Below are 5,919 nucleotides of genomic sequence, written 5' to 3'. Positions count from 1 at the left end.
ACAAAGCGTATTATTGGAAGTCTCGCACATTCTCGTTGGACGCGACATCGGCAATATAACAATATATATCAACAAAGATATAAAATGTTGTTTGAGAACAAGTACATAGACATACATTGTCCCTCATAGACAAAGCCTTAAATCATATAAAAATGAAATTTTTAAATGAGATGAAAACTTTTTTCACAGCACTATGAGGAACAGGGGTAATTTCTGCGTAGGACTATTTTTGCGTACGTTCCAAATGCTCATTGGTTGAATTGGTGGTCTGTAACCTAAATTAACACAATTGTAATGTGGCCATTTTCGGTCGGGTTAGTGAACAAGTTTGCGGAAATACAAAAATACTATAATCATATGGCAAATGTCGACATGCTGTACACGTGTTTTAAGGAGTAACTTCTCATAATCATCATTATAATCAAACATAAAGGAAGATATAAATCCAAAACTCAATACTCTATACCAAATCAGTCGAAATACAGGGGGAGGGAGAGGGGCGAAACCTTCAATGCATGAGAGATTCTATCATATTCAATGCAAAGAATGAAGTCATGGTGTTTTAGGTATTTTGACATTTGTAATACTGCAAATTTGGATAAGTATGAAAAAAAAATCTGAAATATTTCGGGGTCAGATAAGTATGACTACTGGGTCAGCAGTGGCATCGGCCCAGTGGTTATGAAATAAAAAAAAAAATCATATTTATTACAAATGTAAATGTACTGTACATACGTTTCAATGAGTAACCTCATCAGTAGCATTATAATCAAATGTATAGGAAGATTTATATCCAAAAATCAATTGTATACAAGAAGTACTCTAAACCACAACTATCGAAATAGGAAGCCAAATCCATCACTGAGAGGTTCTACCATGTTCAATACAAGGAATGAAGCCTCAGAGTTTCAGGTATTTTGACATCGTAATTTTGCTGTTAAATATGAATAAAATGTGATGTGATTCGGAGTCAGACAACCCTGAATATTGCGAAAGTAGATATACTTATAACCCAAGGTCAACAATCAGTGGCATGGAGCGGTTATACGATACAAAACATACCGATCATATACATGTATATATTGCAAATTCCGACATGCTATACACGTGTTTCAAGAATTAATCTCTCATCGGCATTATTGGAATCTACGAGAAGGAAATTTTGAAGGAACGCTTGGACAAATTGCTTAACGATGGAACTATCGTTCCAGTTCAAGAAACTGTACGGCATGGCAGTAAGCATCTTGTATTGCTCCGACTATTTGGGAGGAAGTCCATTCGAAGTAGAGTCTGACCACCTCGCCAAGAAATTGCAGTATCAAGAGCAATTAAAAAGGACTATATATGAACGATGGATGTCAATACTTCAGCAGCTTTCATATGATATCGCGTACAAGAAATGCATTTTCCCAATGAACTGTATAGAATTAAATGTGAAAATGAGAACGCGGGCATCGTATTGAACCCTGTTAAGGATGACACATATCTTCCGTACGTGTGTTCCCGACAAAAATGCCTGACGGCAAAATAACATTAATTTATGGAAGTCTATTTATAATTTATCTTGACTTGACTAATTGGAGAAATCTCGATCTCTCTACGATTAGGTTGTTTTGTAGTGGTATTTTTTTTCACAGTTTTTACATCATGTCTAGATTTTTTCACCCTGATGCACAGATTTGACTTTCGTATAATATTTTGTTTACATACAATGTAACGAACTGCGACCAGTCGAGATATTTTTTCTCGGCAAGTTGAAATTAGAGGCAGTTAAAATTGATCTTGCCATTCGGAACTGACTATTGATCTTAGTCTTGTATTCTTTGCCACATAGACTTTTATAGTAAAATAGACAAGGAGTTCCAATCTAACTTTTGACCATATTTTTACATTAAGGAAATGTCAAAAATAATTTTAGGTCCATTTTAGAAAAAAAAGTCACGAACTTTGGTACACCAGAACAGGTCGAACTAAAACAAGACTTCTTATACTTTCACTTTTACTTTTAGTACATAAAATAGACCCCTTTTCTGAAGCATTATTTTTCATGAAAATGACACTTAATCACGATATTTGTCTTTATTTTATGTAGATATATGGTATACACTGTCGTTAGTAAAGTTCTGACAACAGAACACGAGGGTGGCACAAATGTATAATAGATGTAATTTTGTTTACGTGTTGTGAAACAGACAGTCATCGGAAGAAAATACTTCTTATTGGGTGGGGGGGGGGGTGGTTGTACTTCTATTTTGGATTTTTCTCTTGTTCATATAACGGTAATTTATGTTTCAGGAAATTCAGGGTTGTTCCGATTTCCGAAAAAAAAATAGTTCAGCTTTTCGCCTTTTTCCTGCCGGTAGCAGACGTATTTCTGTTGTTTACTTGTTTGTTTCAAATCATCACAGACGTTTAATTTTATGGCTGAACTTTTTGTTTGTTTTTTTTATATCCAGTATAAATGATACAAAATACGGTAAGAGATTTTTTAAAACTTTCGAAAGTGTCTTTCATAATCTGACGCCAGCGCAACAATTTTTTTTTTAAATTACTTAAGTTTGAGAAAATTCTTTAATGTTTGTATTATCTTTGATTGGGGTTACCTTGGAAGCATGTTCTCAGACTTCCTCAGTACTCCTCCAACTTTTGTGGCGCCGGCACCAGATTTTGGTGCTTATATTTGATTACAATACAATTCATTGGAACGTTTATATGCAGCATTTTACATCAATCTTGTGTAAGCATCTAATTAACTTGAATTCATTTTATTCTGCTTCAAACAAAAGCTTGAGAGGCTTTGGTGAAATTGAATGTAATACAAACATATCACTGACTTCATGACATATGTCCCTTACCCTAACTCCTTAAGAAAAGAAGCGAAACCATTTTTTTTTTAAATGAGAGGAGCATATATATATCTTGTCAATTATTGAACAACCTTGGTTCTTATTCATGGTTTTGTTTTATATTCAAGTCTGAAAAGTTCGTTCTTGAAAATACGGACGCATTTCGGACGGACAATGATGGTTACATACTAGTTAACAACACTGGATCATTTGGTCGTTATCAAGTTATCGAGTTTTATGTAAGTATGGGTCAAATATGTTTAAAAGCTAATAACTTTGAAATGAAATATTTTTATAAACATACAATTGAATTCCCGAAAAAGAATAAAGCAGTACCGATTTCCCCCAAAATAATTCAAAAGTGGAGACAAGAAACCACATGGCTTATTTGAGCAAAGTCAGCGTTTCAAAATCCGACACGCGTGCTGAGTAAGATTTCGATTGTGAGCAGACTTCGTACAAGTGCTTCATGTTCTTCTAGCTCTTCCGATCATAATACGCGAGATTTTGTTCGGAGTTAAAGATTTAAGCTAAGAACAAGGGGAAAATCGAAAGATCGAAGAAATTTAGTACTTTCTTTCCGCAGTTATAAGACCCTTGCTTGGAATAGCTTAATTTTCATACAAATTTCTTGCAACTTTTAAAATACATTTAGGCCTCATAATTATCTACTAGTATTGTTCTGACTCCGAATTGATTAAGCACCTGCCATCTATGGGTCTTCTATGTTTATAAATATCGCACAGGAATGTGGTAATGCACAATCACAGGAATGTGGTAATGCACAATCACAGGAATGTGGTAATGCACAATCACAATTGATTCGTTTTTTTCCTTGTCTTCTAGCACAATTTTCGATTAAATGTATATTGACAAATTACAACCGATATGGGTACGGTCCACTGATTTCCAGCATATTCTAAATAATGAAAAACTATTGGAGCATAAAGCGGGTTCAGCCCTTGCCCACTTTCAACTGCGATCCATCTATGGTTATATACAGACTGGACAGATTTGACTTTTTTTCCGACTACCAACAAAAAATTAGGATTATGTATACCTGTATATATCTTTAATGTCATTTTTACTCTAAATTAGCTTTTGTATTTGCAGGTTGTTATGTTCAGAGGTGATCTAGTAGTTTCAGACCCGGTACCATTTATTGTACGTGTTCAGAAACGCACAGAAGATACAACTTACATGTATGACTAGAATCACATAGCCGGTGTTACTCGACAAGAAGCAAAATAATTTCCAAATCGCACAAAAGTACTGTATCTTATCATGGGGATCCAAATGATCAGAAGTTTTTAATATAAAAAAATATATACATATTACCAATTAGACTTGTAATAAGCCCCCTCTATATATGACAATACACAAGTCACATCTCTGACAACGCCACATTAGTAGATTTGCTAGCAGAGAGATACAAGGAATCAATTTGTAAACTGTTTCATTTCTTCTCAAATTTAAAAGAGAGGAACCTGTAACAAGTATAATAATTATATCATGATATAGTCCATTTGAGTTTTATAGATCTTCGAAAAAAAAAAAGAGATTCTTATAAAAATCATATTTTGAAATAATTCAAATTTTCAACTGTATTTGTTTTTTTTTTCTTATACGAACTTGGAGATATGTATGGCTTCTGAATTGAGGGAACATTTGTTTAATCAAAATTTTTGCTTCAATTTAATCTTCCAATAAGGATTGCTTATCTAGTATGATAAGGAGAGTTGGGTTTTTTTCTGAGCGGATCGGAACGGCAGGTTCATCAGTCCTCTTTAAAGTTGGCAACATTTGTCGTTCGTTTCCGGCGTCTGGAACCAACTATAATAACTACTTTCTTTAATTGAGTTTTAGGGTAAAGTATCATTATTCATTATTTATTTCAAATTAAATGTTTTAATTCACAAAGTCAACTTTATCTAATTTAATATTTTTTTTACAAATTGTCTATTCTTGATATTATGTGTATTTTGTTTGTATTTTCTCAAATATTCAATTTTGATTATGAATAACTCTTACAGGTTTGTAAGAATTGCAGAAGGAAACTTTAAAGGCTTTGGTGAATATGATACAAACATATCACTGATTTCAAGAGTTATGTCTCTTACCATAGGTCTACCTCCCTAAACTTAATTTGACTTCTACAACTGTATATCTTTTCTAGCTATATAACTACTTATATTTGTTTATTATATTAAATTTCGAATTTACATTTTTTTTTGTATTTTCAGTATATTCGATGTTAGTAGCTTAATATTTCTAATGTTAAAACTTTAAAATTGTATTTATTTATGAATTTAAAAAGATAACAAAAGACAGAAATTTCATGAGGTCTGGTTCCAGCTACTCTTTTAAATTATTTCGTACACAGGCAAAATTGTTTCACATGATTTTCATCCGAACTGAGCAAATAAACTTTGTGACACGTGAAATTCGTGTGAATCGAGCCGTCACGTGAAATTTAGATGATTTGTTCGCATGCAATTCCTGTTAAGTGAATTTTACGTGAAAATGACGTTAATTTCATGTGAAATTCACGTGAATTTTATGTGAAGCTCGATTTACATGAATTTCACGTGAGAAATATCTGCCTATGTAGCTACCACTATAGGTGCCAGGCCGCATCGTCACGGTATAGACATTCCCCCTATACACATTAACGCACGCTCGTACATGCAACAAATAAAAATCACGTCACAAGCAATCGGGGAAAACATAACTATTACATCACATTAACCAATGAAGGTCTCCTTACAGATAATGCGACAATGGAAAAGGGTTATATAACATTTTTGCCTATCTATATTAAAAGAATAGGTTGAAACTGTACATTATCTCTATAATAGAACAGTGTCTTCTGTTATAATTGATGCGTGAAAGAATATCTGATTAAGCTTCCAGACCTTACACACAAAATAAAATGGTTGATGCATATGTATAATTTGTTTAGAAACATTACCATCGATTATTCCAGGAAGCATAGTTGCATGAGAATTAAATCTTTTCGCCAGTGTCTGTTCATCTCCCACACCTAAATAAATATGTTTGCATTGAAATCCGA

General features: G+C 33.3%; 1 long non-coding RNA gene across 1 annotated transcript; it reads left to right on the top strand.

Annotated features, from left to right (window-relative positions):
• Positions 1 to 2,300: 2,300 nt before the first annotated feature.
• LOC148601605 (uncharacterized) lies at positions 2,301 to 5,142 on the top strand. The gene is made up of 2 exons (XR_015917173.1): positions 2,301 to 3,085; positions 3,960 to 5,142. It is a non-coding gene; the product is annotated as an uncharacterized LOC148601605 (long non-coding RNA).
• The last annotated feature ends 777 nt before the right edge of the window (positions 5,143 to 5,919 follow it).

Source organism: Perna viridis, chromosome 12 (genome assembly GCF_037379345.1).
Source record: "Perna viridis isolate PV_CMFRI_1.1 ecotype Kerala chromosome 12, ASM3737934v1, whole genome shotgun sequence".
Lineage (NCBI taxonomy): Eukaryota > Metazoa > Mollusca > Bivalvia > Mytilida > Mytilidae > Perna > Perna viridis.
Note: the sequence above shows the minus strand (reverse complement) of the source record. Positions and strands in the feature narration are given on the sequence as shown.